Raw genomic sequence first — 14,401 nt, 5'->3', positions numbered from 1 at the left:
AACAATAATAAAGTATATATCGTAATCACGCGATTATAAACTCCTCAACAAAAGTTTGGAAAGTTTTTTCAAGCATTATCTAAGATTTGCTCCGAAGAGGATAGTTGAGTTGATATCTAAGATTATTTGTGACATATTCATATTGTGTTGCATATCAATGGATAGCTACTTTATTCCGCTTTACAATGATACCACATCTGAAACGGTCACTTTTCACGGCTGAGAACACGTCTTGTGAATGTAGTGGGTGGTGTCATTGGAAAGGGGAATAAAGTACTATCAATTGATATGCAATACAATATGAACATGTCACAAATAATCTGAGATATATATAGATACTTGAAAAAACTTTCCAAACTTTTGTTGAAGAGTTTAGTCCCATGTCCGATAATAATCCCACCCCTCAAACTTGAAGGAAAAAAACATAAAAGCAAAATTATACTTCTGCGCTACTCAAATATAATTTTACTTTCTATTTATAGTATGAATATACATCATTATATATCCCATGTAGTTTTGGAAACCTCATTGCCTCAACATGAGCGTCATCAATTTCATGCCATGTATTTTACCGCCGGAAAATAGTGCAAATTTGTTAAACATACCAGTGTGGGGGTATGGGAGAGGGGGCGAATCCAATGAATGTTTTAAATGACTACATTAAGCAGTGCTATTCAAGGGCAGATGACTTTTAAAAATTATACACTTTATCATTTCCCTTTACAAATACATTGATCAGCTTTTAAATTTAAAAGAGAAATACACATTTTACAATGTCCCATGTTATAATTTGACTGTTTTCTTGATAAAAACAAATGTACCTTTCTTGGAGTACTCGTGTAACGTTATTTTGAAAACCTATCACATATGTCATCTATAGCTTACTTTTGTACACGAGGGATGTTTATTTCAATAAGGTTGCAACTTTAAGTATGTTAAGCTATTCGTTTAATGTCATGCCACGATATTTGACGTTTGCTTCGTCGCTCATCGTCCGGGTGGGTAATGTAAACTACTTTAGATCAAACTTTAAATCTAACCAAATAAACGTTTTGAAGCAGCCCATCGTCACATATTCGTCAACACGGTCAGATTGAAATCGCACGTAAATAATGCCAATTCCCTCTGAGTGCTCTACTCGTTGAATTAAACTAGAGTACACGAAACGCTCGCTGATGAAGTACAATAGTGACCAAATCCTTCTCTTATTGGTCTCTTGTAAGTCAATATTGTTCAAATTCTGACCGAGTGTGAGTAGCAAAATATCATTTTCAAGTGTATTATAGTCCTGTTGTGTGTATTATTTGATTGACCATAAGCTCTGATTTCTTAAGTTCGTTGCACTACTGAATTTTCAGGTATTATTATAGTGATTTGTGTATCGGTCAATTGTAAATTATGTACAATATACTAGATGAAGTTGTAATACAATATAGCAATGCAATTCTGTTTCTGATTGAAAAGGATTATCATCTATATATAAAAGCGTAGGGAGATAAAGTAGACTCTCATCTGTATACAACACAATAAATTATACCCAGAGCAAAACGACCCAGCATGGGTTTTTGTTGTTGTTTTTTGTTTTTGTTTTTGTTTTGGTTGTTTTGGGTTTTTTGTTGTTTTTTTTGTTTGTTGTTGTTGTTGTCGTTGTTGTTTTTGTTTTTGGGGTTTTTTTGTTTGTTTTTTTGGGTTTTTTCCAATTTTACCTGATCAAGGGGAATTTTAGAGTTTTTAGCGGCCTGAGCTTTCGATCCTAGTAGGATCTTTGACAAAGGCAAAGTGACAAGAAAACATACAAACATGCATAGGGACATGGACTATGTACCCATGTTTATGTGTATAGTCCATAACCATATGCATGTTTGTGTGTTGTCTTGTCACTTTGCCCTTCATAAAGATCCTGCTGGGATCGAAAGCTCAGGCCCCTATAAACTTTGCAATTTTAACTAAACAGGCTATGTTTGTGGATAAGCAGTTTCCAGCAGCTTGCCTTTTGATTAATTTGATACGGCAAATGAAGGGACCTTACACTTACTATATGCAAGTTAGGTTTGGGCTGTTCCATATTTAATAAGACTTTAACATACCGTAGAACAAGAACCAAAGGACACATGAGTAACATGACGAGTGACTTAAGTCGTGTACGTTCCTTGGCATGTTTTCTTTAAAAAATCACCCTGTAAATTGAAATAAGAGAATTAAAAGAATCCAGAAAACTCGAAACTTTTGGGTCACTTTTTCAAATCCAAATATTATTGTTTCCGCAAAACACAATACATGGAAAATACCCGTAAGTGTTTCCATTGTTATAGTTCACTTGCATCAGGATATTAAACTTTAAGCCGACTTTACCGAATTAAAACGTGTTGACTTTATGCTTTGTTAAGGCTGAAACGTCAGCTCTGAATGAATGAACGCAACATATTGCAGATTTTGTTACCAAAAATGTATTTTTTATGAATTAAATGATTAAGTTTTATATATAAGATTCTTTTAAAATTTAACATTAAAGAAAACAAGCTATACAAAAAAAGAAATTTAAAATAAGAAAACACTTATTATATATTATATATATCAATGATTACATTCGCAAGGTAAAAATGGTGGAATTGGTTTCTATAGCCAGCAATACAGAGTGTTGCGGATACAATGATGATGATGAACAAGGCAGTTGTGAAACAATATTTATATTAATTGTTTTAAATACTGCGCACAAAAAGTATCTATTTACACTAGAAAAAGATGTCATAATTTTAAATCTTAATATAGTGCGATTGAATTTACGTTTTCAACAAATGTAATATCTTATTTATTCTGCAAATTTTGATAGCTCTTTGGACCTCCTGCCACATCTACAAGTCAAGTTACAAGGATTTGAATGGGTGAAGTTCGAATTTAATTTTAAAATGCCTGCAGCAGGATATTGAAGCATGTTTTTGCTTAAATTTTTCTTCGCTGTGTTGTTGCACAACTGTATCTCCCTCTTCTTTTGTTTCAGTTTTCTTCTGTTCTTTTGTTTCCGTTCTTTTGATTCATTGTGTTGTCATTACAACTGCTGTACAGCGACGTCGTATGCTCCGGACTAGGCGTCAGGATCAATCAGCAGACATAGAGAAGCTAATTATTGGCCTTCAAGGAGTCCACCCTTTGGAAAACTTGGGAGACATCCTAAAGTGGTCGGTAAGATGATGAGGCCTGATATTCCATCGTGGTATGTTTGCGACGCATTTTTGCCATCTGTTAGGAGCATGCGAATCGTCGCTGGAACAGTATTGGGTCTCAAGTAAGAATAGATGATTAATTGTGTTTTCAACTGATTGAGTGGCTCATGTTAAATAAAATAAAACAAAATACTGAAAGAAGCAAAAGAACTGAAAACATGGAAAATACTTCTGAAATACAGCTTCAATAAAGATTGGCTGATGAAAATATATGTTGTGTCTGTTTTCTGTTTGTTGGAATTTGTTTTCCTTACTTTTCCTATACTTACTTTCCTTAATGTAATATTACAAAGACCAGTTTATGATTTCTAAAATTAGACACAATATCGTTTAATTCTAAAATTATGAGCTCTTGTCCAAAGCTAAAGATACTGAAGTACATCAGTGCTCGATTGTAGCTTGTACTTTATAAGCACCATGATGAAGCATTTTAAACTTTAAAAAAAATCATAATAGGTCGAAAGGAAATGTACTTTTCTTTTTACAAGTTTATTTGATCATAAAAGGAAGACAGCAAAAGTTATATAGATTTCCTTTCAATTTGGGGTGTATTTTAGTGCTTTGGTTCAAATATATGAGGTTAAAACGACGTGCTTTTCAGTGACCAGTAAAATAATACCTATACAAGCTCAAAACCCTGTTTCTCATATTTCAGGTTCCAGCTCAATACAAAGACGCCAAGCCCATGTGTCTTGAAATTTGAACATTAACATGAACAATGAAGCCTTAAATGTTAAGCTATCAACGCGATTCGTAATCACGATGCTATAGACGGCGTAACACCTGACCTAGCCAATGAACTTTATTAAACACTAGACTAACACTGCTACCCATTTTAGTTAAGCCGGTGCACGACCAGTGTATAATGCAATTACTTGAACCTGACACACCCGATCTGCCATTTTTGTTGACACGCAAGAGGCTTTTTAAAAGAGTCCACACCCCCCTTAAGAGTTCAGATTGAGAGTGTCACAAGAAATGGCTCGTGATATCACATTTCTATTTTAGTCTTATACAAAAAGCGAACAATTTGAATATCGATCGATTTTAATGATTGGTAGATGCAGTAGGATTGGTCAGTTTTGAAAGTTGACCTTTACTCTATGTATTGATTATTTTGAGATATATTGTTTATTAACTTTGTCTTTCAAACCATTAATGATCCCCTAGTACACTAGTAGAAATTTAAAATGCGAATTCTTTCAAAAGCGATGAGAATTGGACACAACTATGATAATTGACAAATGATAATGTGACAGGTTGTTGACACGTTAATTCGCATTTCTCATTCATTTAATGAGAAATGTTCAATTCTCATAGCTTTGTCCAATTCTCTTTAAAAGAATTCTCATTATAAATTTCCACAAGTGATGCTTGATAACGTTAACATAAAAGCAATAGGCAATAGACACTGCGAGAAAATTCGGGGAACGAGGCAGGGATCTAAACAGGGATCTAAACAGGCCAATGAGATATTGTTATACATTTTAGATTTTCTCGGGAATTTAAGTGTGGAGAGTCTTGCCGTTTGGAACAGGGGTAAAATATATACATGTTAAAAGAGCATTTCGTGAACCACAGCCTCCACCCTCCACCCCCCCCCCCACACACACACACACACACACACACCACTGGAAACCTCTGGCTACATATTGTTTATGTACCAACAATTTCTTGCAGATTAATTTGTTTTAATACTAGCAAAAGTATTGTCAAATTTGAATTTGATTCTGGTATAGCAGAACGAAATTACAACAGCAGCGTAACACAGGTTCAAGTAATTGCATTATATACTGGTCGTGTACCGGCTTAACCATGCATAACTAGCACGCTGACATATTAGTCTTGGTTATTTTTATTTTTGACAAGAACCAGGCTTTTCTCTTTGTACTCTTCTGTAAATATTTTGATATCGCACAAACGGAAATTGTGTGACTAACCCCCAAACATTCAAAAGGGAGTTTCCTTAGGAAATATTTAAATGTAAAACCATGATTTATATAAGATTTTCAGGATTTTGTATCAGTCGCCCGACCAAATTATTGATTAGGTTGCTTGATTGTTGCTTGATTTGAATCAATTATCACTGTATACTTAGTCTAGCTCTTATGACCAGTCATCAATCTTTCCTTTGTTTCATTTTGGAGATAATTAATGTTTTTTACACTTCCTTTTTACCCATTTCCACATTTTACCCAATGTGTTGTCAAAATTCAAGACGTCCCGTTTCCACCCAGAATTCCACCAGGACATAATGTTTCTGATATCCAAAATCATGTAGGTTTTCTGTTATTTGATGTTTTAAACATGTGCCTTTTATACAATTTAAACAATTTATGCAATTGCGGGATTTTGCAGTGTCTGTAGCCTATTGGGAATTTATGCTAATGCTGTTACATAATCTATTATGGGGTGTCATGTATACAAATGTGACTTTAAAGACAAAGGTGAAGTCTTTATCATAAATAAAATTCATCAAAATAATCCATATATTTGCAGTAAAAGAACAATTTTTTAAAACATACTGACCACTCCCGTAGTATAATGTTAAAATATGAACCCGTGGACTGTAATAAAATTGGTCAACAGTCAATCGATTCCTATATCGATAAATCATGTAAATCCTTTGGCTCCAATACTGAACCTTCTGGATATTTTCTGGACCAAAAGGATACCCTTCGCGTTAGCCGATGTTTTGCACATCTGCCATTTTGAGATTCGTTGACGTACATGTAGATGCTATAGGGTATCCTTTTGGTCCAGAGAATATCCAGAAGGTTCAGTATTGGAGGTAAATGATTTACACGATTTATCACTATTCTCTGGATACCTTATCCAGACTAAATGACTAATATTGAAGCCTTCGGAATTTTCTCTTAACTAAAAGCATCACTATCTCTGCATTAGACGATTTTTGTTGTACTTCTGCCATTTTAAGGTCTGGTATAACTTTAGTATGTTACCGGGGTATGTTTACCACCAAATTGAGCATCCTTTCGCCCTGTGACTAGGCTAATCTGTACTGTTTCTTATGAAGAACCTTCAATGTAGAGTCAATAATTATAGGACCTGATTGAGCTTTTTACCGCAATGAACATAACCTCTAATTGGGGGATTTTGAAATAATTATTTATGACCAGTGTGTGTATTTAAATATATCTAAATTAAAACGAAATCAATGAAAAATACGAACACACGGTTTTCTCACGATTTCTAAAATTATCTGAGCAAGAAAATAAAGAACTCCGAATTATTTTTCACCTGTACTACCCATTCGATTGCAAAATACACCTTATCATAAAACCCCATCTATTTATTGTTGTTAAACAACAATGTATGAAGCTATCGGCGAGATATATTACCACCTTACTTAAATGGTTTGACAACATATTTTGTTGTCAGATAGAAATCTGGACCTGCCTCTTTCCTATAGAAGAAATTATGACTGGCAGACCAGTGCAAGGCTGTTCAAAGCTTCATAATAAAATGCTGTGAAATATGCGTCATCTCAGCATGCACATCTCCTAGATTTCCTTGTGACAATATAATATTAAATGAATTTTTGAACAATGCCCACACATTTTCTTGGTAGAATAATATTGCAAAGACACAGTACAATTTAATAAACACGTAACAATTTAGCTCCTTTGTACATTTATGAGCGCGATGTAAAGATATTAGAAAATATATTACTTACGCTCAGCCAGACTACAGTGCATATTAATTAGAAATCCGTTCAGAATTAGCAACAAAATCAAATTTAATTCCATAACTGTTTCTTTTGTGCTTTTTCAAGCAAATTACTGGAATCCAGAATACATGTTGTTTATAACAAATGGATTGGTAACGAGCGTCCCACTTTATGCGTTTCTCGCTATTTCCTAGATTGAAAAGTAAGTAGTGGGTTATTCCATTTTGAATTCAGTGGGTGATACCTCGTCGTATTTAGACAAGCCTGTAAATTTAACCTTTTTTCTCGTTCCATTTTGTGCAAAAACCAATAGGAATGTTGTTATATCGTCACCTGATATTTTCCACCGTTTTATTTAAATTTCTTGGGAATATTCACTTTGTTATAGCTATACCTTTATCGACTCATAGCTGGAATGGGAAATTGTATTCTCTCCCTTGTTTAAGAAATATCCCCACGATTCGATTCCAATGAGTTCAACTTCAAGTTTAAGGAGGTTGTTTCTTCTTTAGTTTAATTCAAGGAGGAAATATTTAATCAAACAAACCCATGCGAGCTAAAAGTTTGTACGTTTGTTTATTTATTTTTCCCGCGTTCTGTTTGTTAGAACAAAACATTTTAATAATAAATTAATTAATAAATGTTGACATTTATACAGCGCCTTTCACATGTATCAAAGCGCTTTACATTTATTCCGCTGTCGTTAGAATATGTCAGCTGCCATGCAATGCCCAAAGCATGCTCATACCTTTGGGCGGTGCTCAATGGACAATCTTCCTAACAGCTCACTGTTTCACCCCTGGGTAGAGAGAGGCAAGTGAGGTAAAGCGCCTTGTCGAAGTGCACAACACGATGGCACCACTGGGGCACGAACTTGCAACCCTCCGATTGCTAGGTACGAGCCCGTACCGCTGCGCCACCGTGCCCGCAAAAAAGTAGTTACCAAAATATGTAGGTTTATATTATTTACATCTATAGTGAAAGGCCCAAAAACTTTAAATCCACACAGATATGCCCAATTATTTGCGCAGTTAGTATATGTTTATTAAAATTACTATACGGTTTCCCGAATGTTTTTACCCGTGACCCAAATTTCATGGGAAAAATATGGCGCAACCCCACGAAGTTATAGACTAGGAGCCCAGACGATATATTCAGCTGAGAAGAGACAAAAGGTTTGATGGCCTGGTTATGTTAGTATAGGCCCAAGATTCAATATTCCATATTGCTGCCGGGTCACAGCCTGTACGGGCAGCCTGGGGTCACAAAATAGGGGCCAAAAATGCATTTATTCAGCTCAAGAGAGACATGGACAAAACTTGTTGGATATCACTCCCAGGAGGATACTTATCATGCCTATAGCAATGACAGCAATTTTGGCCTGTACGGGGGCCCAGACAGTACACATCAGCTTTTTAGTTAAATGCCCGTGGGCACTGACTAAAATGGGTGTCGTGGATGTGCGGCCACACTGGTCCCCATTTTTCAACTCCCTCTCACCCAGTGACCTCCTTTTTAGTTTTACTGAACTCCCTCTCACCCAATGAGTGTTTTATTTCACTGAACTCCCTCACACCCAATGACTCCGTTTGGTGTTTTCTTATCACTAAAATACCCACTTTTGTCACGAATTTTGGACAAATTTGAAATCTCTCACCGAATGCGCCCGTTTTTTCATTATTTTTTCAACGTCGAAATCCTAACCTGTGCCCACTGGGTAAAGGTACTTTACAGTAACTCCAGCAGTGCAGTTATGGTTGACGGAGGCATCTCTGAACCCTTCGATGTAACAACAGGAGTCCTGCAAGGCGATGTATTGGTTCACTTTCTCTTTATTATCCTTTTGGGAAAAGCGTTTGGACCAGACTCCGGATCCAGAGCTGTGACCTGTCCTCGTCGATCAAGAAGATATCCGACAAAATTGCTAAATGATCTGGACTTTGCTGATGATATTGCTCTCCTTGAGTCTTCCACCCCACGGGCCCAGTCTCAGCTTTCCAGGACCGCAAATGCCGCAGTAGACCTTGGACTTATAATCACAGAGTATATGACCATCAACTGTCAACCCAAGCCTCCTCTCCAAGTGTATTGAAACCCCATTAAGCATGTAACCGACTTCAGATACATAGGCTCCATGATGGGGTCCAGTGCTAGTGACATGAAGAGACGGAAAGCTCTTGCTTGGACAACCTTCTAGAAATTAGAGCAACTGTGGAAAAGTCCTACCATCCCAATTTCCACCCAGGTTAAATTACTGTTTCACACAACCTGCGTCACAGTTTTACTATACGACTGAGAGTCGTGGGTTATCTCTAAGGATATGGAAGATAAAATCAACTCATTTGGCATATCCTGCTACCGTATTATGCTGAACATCAAGAGAGTAGACAGAGTACCAAATTCTATCATCTACAATCTGACAGAGACAGCGCCACTTGAGAAAGCCAGGACTCGTCAACTGAAATTTGTAGGGCATTATACTCCGTTTGCCTGATGATGAGCCAGTAAACGAGTATGCATTGTATGTCCCAACCCATGGCAAGAGGAAACCCGGCCTGCAACGAACCTTATTCTGGAAATATATCCAGTGTCTTTTGGGGGATATGGACAGCATGCTGAGTTAAGGTCAACTATCAGCAATGGCTCAAGACCGATGTAGCTGGAGGCACTTGTATTCGCCTGCTCCGCAGCCGAAGGATGATGATGATGACTAGCCCACAACAACACTGTAAACTGTACTGAATTATCTGACCATTTTCTTAAATACCAAGTATTGTAAAATCCCATTCTATTAATCATGTTAATAGTCAATTACTTCATTCACATCTTTACAACATATGATGTAATCCGAGATTTCCCAAGAATAATTAAATACATTAACCTATCACATTACATCACTTCCTGTGGGTATTCCCAATATGATGTCATATTCACAATCGCGGGGATTTTCCCAATTGTTCAACACAATGAACATTCTATAAAGGGGAATTCCCAACTATCCAAAATTTCAATTAGTTTTTCCTCAACTTGATGCGTGAGAGGGGATTCCCTAAAACATCACACATCCCCATCCCTTCAACATTTTCTCAACCTTCTCAACATACACAATGACTGCTTGTTGACAAAGGAATTTTTGTTTGGCATTTGTTATGCAATTCTGGACAAGGCATCCCTTAATATGTTTGATGTCCAGATTGTACTCATGCAAGGTCAATCTCCCACCTCACCAATCTTTGGTTTTTGTTCTTCATCCTGTTGATAAAGGTGAGGGGATTGTGATCTGTGAATACAAGCACAGGGTATACTGTAGTACCCAAATACACATTGAATGCCAGACACTCCTTTTCAATTGTGGAGTAATTTATTTGGTGCTTGTTAAACTGCCATGGAAAGTAACATATAGGGTGATCTATTTGATTGAACCCTCTTGCATCACAACACCTCCAGAGCCTATGTCACTGGCATCAACAGTTAACTTGAACTGCTTCTGAAAATCAGGTGTAGTGAGTACTGGTGAACTCAAGAGTATTGTTTTGACAAGGTTTTGAATTAAATCAAATACTGGAACTTATATTTTTTTTGCAACTTCCTACGTTGCGTCTGAAACCATCAGACTTCATCAGGCAACTGACCCGCTGGGCTGGTCATGTGACACTTTGAGACGGCTAGGGATCGTCTTGATGGCCCGGTCCCATGCGTGAGAAGAGTTGTGTCTCAGTCCCCCTTTCTTGTTAAGTGACGGCTGCTCTACTCTCTCCCAGATGGCTTCCTTGATGCCTCTCCTATGCCACTGTTCCTCCTTATCGAGAATCACTGCGTCCTCGGTGTCAATATTATGACCAGTGTCTTTAAGGTGAAGGTACACGGCGGAGTTCTGGGCCTCGTTTGTACTGGGCCCCGGTACTGGGCCTCCTATGTTGATTGAGTCTAGCTTTCAAGGCATTTTTGTTTCGCCAACATAGGCAGCAGAACAATCAGCGTCACCGCACACTAATCCATACACTAAGTTTGAGCGTTTTTCTTTTGATTGTTTGTCCTTTACTTGAACGAGCTTGCCAAGTAGGGTGTTATTTGGCTTAAATGACGAGGAAATCCCAAAAACTTTGAGGTGTTTCTTTACACGTTCTGACAGTCCAGCTATATATGGGATTGTGACGCGAGCTTTGTTGGGTTGACCACCACCATCAGACTGTTTTTGGTCTTTTCTGCTCTTGCTGGCCTTCAGAAAAGCCCAGTTCGGATAACCGCAGTTCTTCAGCGATTCTTTGATGTGGTCTTTCTCCTCTGGGATAAGTTCGTTCTCGCTTATGATGGTATCAGCTCTGTATTGTTACTCCCAACTTGTGTATCAATGGGTGATGTGATCCAAATTGTAAGTAGTGATCAGTGTGCGTGGGTTTTCTGTAAACATTTGAAGTTAGCGAGCCATCGTTCTTCACACTGATCAGGCAGTCTAAGAAAGCCAGCGTGTCGTTTTTACAACTTTCCTGTGTAAATTTGATGTTGTCGTCTAGCTTATTGATGTGTTGAAAGAAACCTTCTAATTCGGTGTGCTCAATGATCACGAAGGTATCATCGACAAAACTTAACCAGAGTCTTAGACTTTGCCATAGTCGAATTTTATTAAAAATATGTTATTATTAGTCATGATGAACCCATTTCGTTGAACTCAAAATTATACTGATGTTTATTAAAATTAAAGTATTCAATAGTAAAATGGTCATAAAGAGTTAAAAATATCAGACGATTAGTGACAATAAAAGTAATTGAATGCAACATTATCTTGCATAATTATAACGGCTCACTTTAATACTGAACAATTCTGATTTTGGAATCTACCAGTTTATTGACAGCGAACCCCGAAAATTCGACTATGAACTTTGAATTGTAAGCAGAACTTTACCCCCTGGACTTTGCTCTCTAAAAAACACACTGTCAAGCATACTTGTTTATCAGTCCATTAACCACAAGTACTAAGCATGGACGCGCTAGATGTTTGATGAGAGATTAACTTTCGCGTCAACACAAAAGCGCCGCAAATACCACAGACAGTTGTTTACGGTGTAGTTAATGGTAATGGCGCGGGCCCAGACGATTTAAACCATAGCGAGGTATGGGCGACCAATCACAAGGCAGATCCATTTAAAGATGCATTACATCATGGCCAATTTTAGTCTCTCCATAGAGTCCCGTGTTAAAAATCTTAACCGCAAGGCAATGTCAGTAGTCCACTTGGGAAGCTAACAAACAGAGGGAGTAGGGATCAGATGTGAAAATCTATCAATTGTGCACACATTAATTAAATCAGAGTTTTAAGCTTTTAAAAATACAATATCCAGAGTATGCACAATGGGCAAGTGGACTACGGGATAGTCTACCAGAGTCTAGGCTTAACACCCGGGTATGATTGCAAGGCTTGCTGCTCGAAACTTTCCATACACAGGTTAACAACTATCGGGCTAACTGGGGATCCCATCGCAACTCCATGTTGTTGTTTGTAAAATTTACCTTGGTATGAGAAATAGGTGGTATTGAAACAGATGCTTACGAGTTGTCCGTTCACTCAAGGTGGTATCATTGTTCAAACACTCGATTTAACATCTTTCAGCGCAAAGTCTGGTGGAATACATGTGAACAAAGCGGTAACGTCACTCACAATGGCAATTGACCCCTACTGATAGCGCTGTGTTGTAGATATAGGAGATGAACTAGTTAGCATCATATATCAAAAAGTATAAAAGCTATGATTTTAGTACTTGCTCTATGTTTCAATTACTTAGCCTATTCTTTTCGAAATATCTGAATTTTCAACCCGGTACAAGCTTTAATAACGGGGGACCATACATTTGTATGAGAAAGAAATCCTACCATCTATATAGACTGCTGCCCTCAGTCGTCAAACGAAGCATACACAGTGCATGCGAAGTGTAGACGGCTGATTGGAATTAGTCTACCATCTATATCCAAACTCCCGTGTTATTATTCCAATGCATATTTTGCTTCATCGGGCTGCCCTGGCTTGGTCGCATTTGGAAGAGGGGTGTCACGAAACCGTAATAAGTACAAATTTAGTACTTTCTGTCAATCAAGTATGGTTTATTCTCTACATGTCAATCTTTAAATCATTAGCATAGTCTTCATAATAACGGGGGACCGCCTTGATGAGTAAATGACACCAAACCATTGACAAATGCACCAAAACTCGGTCAGTGGAGCTCCGCCCGTACAAGTCAATAGCGTCATTATCGATTGGATTAGTCGACCGTAGCGGACAATTCGATCGCTCATTGGATTAATAATAATAATATTATCACGTGGTAATAAATTTGTATTGGACAATCGATTACTATAATGGTTTAGTACTGCATATCTCGGTTTAATCTTCACTAAGCGGGTTTATGGCTGGAAAGGTCACGGTGAATTTGCCGTGGACATAACTGCACTATGAAAACTCACTTTTTACCAGATTGACCATGTTGACTGTCAATTGTACTTCAGACAGCTTCTTAAACAATTGATGGTGTTGTCCCATGTCATGCATGTGTTGTTCCCAAGTTTGACACTCAAATCATCTACATACGCTTCACATCCCACTATGTCTGCCACAATTTGGTTCACCATTCTCTGAAAGGTTGCAGGTGCGTTTTTCAAACCAAATGGCATAACTTTGTACTGGTAAAGGCCAAATGTTGTACAAAAGGCAGAAATCTCTTCGGCACGGTCTGCGAGTGGAACCTGCCAGTACCATTTCAAAATGCATTCCCAATTCTGTCTATGCAACCATCAATTCTTGGAATGGATAATAGTCAATGATAGTCTGTATTTGAATGAAATTTGCAGCTATCATGTCTGTAGACTACCCCGTAGTCCACTTGCCCATTGTGCATACTCTGGATATTGTATTCAAGCTTAAAACTCTGATTTAATTAATGTGTGCACAATTGATAGATTTTCACATCTGTTCTTTTCAGTCACCCTACTCCCTCTGTTTGTTAGCTTTTAACCTGGAATTTCGCGATTAATAAACTGGCAGATTCTAAAATCAGAATTGTTCAGTATTGAAGTGCCAATACAATTATGACATCATGATATGTTGCATTCAATAATATAAGGCTACGTACACTTTACTTTTACTGATGATATAATTATATAAACTTTTTCATAACAATTTTATACTAGTATTTTGATGTAATTAATATCAGTATAATTTCGAGTTCAACTGAATGCTTTCATCATGATTAACATCAAAAATAGACTATGGCATAGTCTATCATGTCTGCGACTAATCTGCATGAACCATCAGGCTTGGGAACAAGGATATATGGTGAACTCCAGTCACTACTACTTGGTTCTATGATGTCATCGTCTAGCATATAACTGATCTCATTTTTGAGATGTTCCATTTTCAATGGATTAACTCTGTAACATCTACATCATGAAATGCATTTGTTCTATAGCGTATTAGGAAATATATTGTCAAATTTGTGAA

Source organism: Amphiura filiformis, chromosome 5 (assembly GCF_039555335.1).
Source record: "Amphiura filiformis chromosome 5, Afil_fr2py, whole genome shotgun sequence".
Taxonomy (NCBI): domain Eukaryota; kingdom Metazoa; phylum Echinodermata; class Ophiuroidea; order Amphilepidida; family Amphiuridae; genus Amphiura; species Amphiura filiformis.
This window is presented reverse-complemented; position numbering follows the sequence as displayed.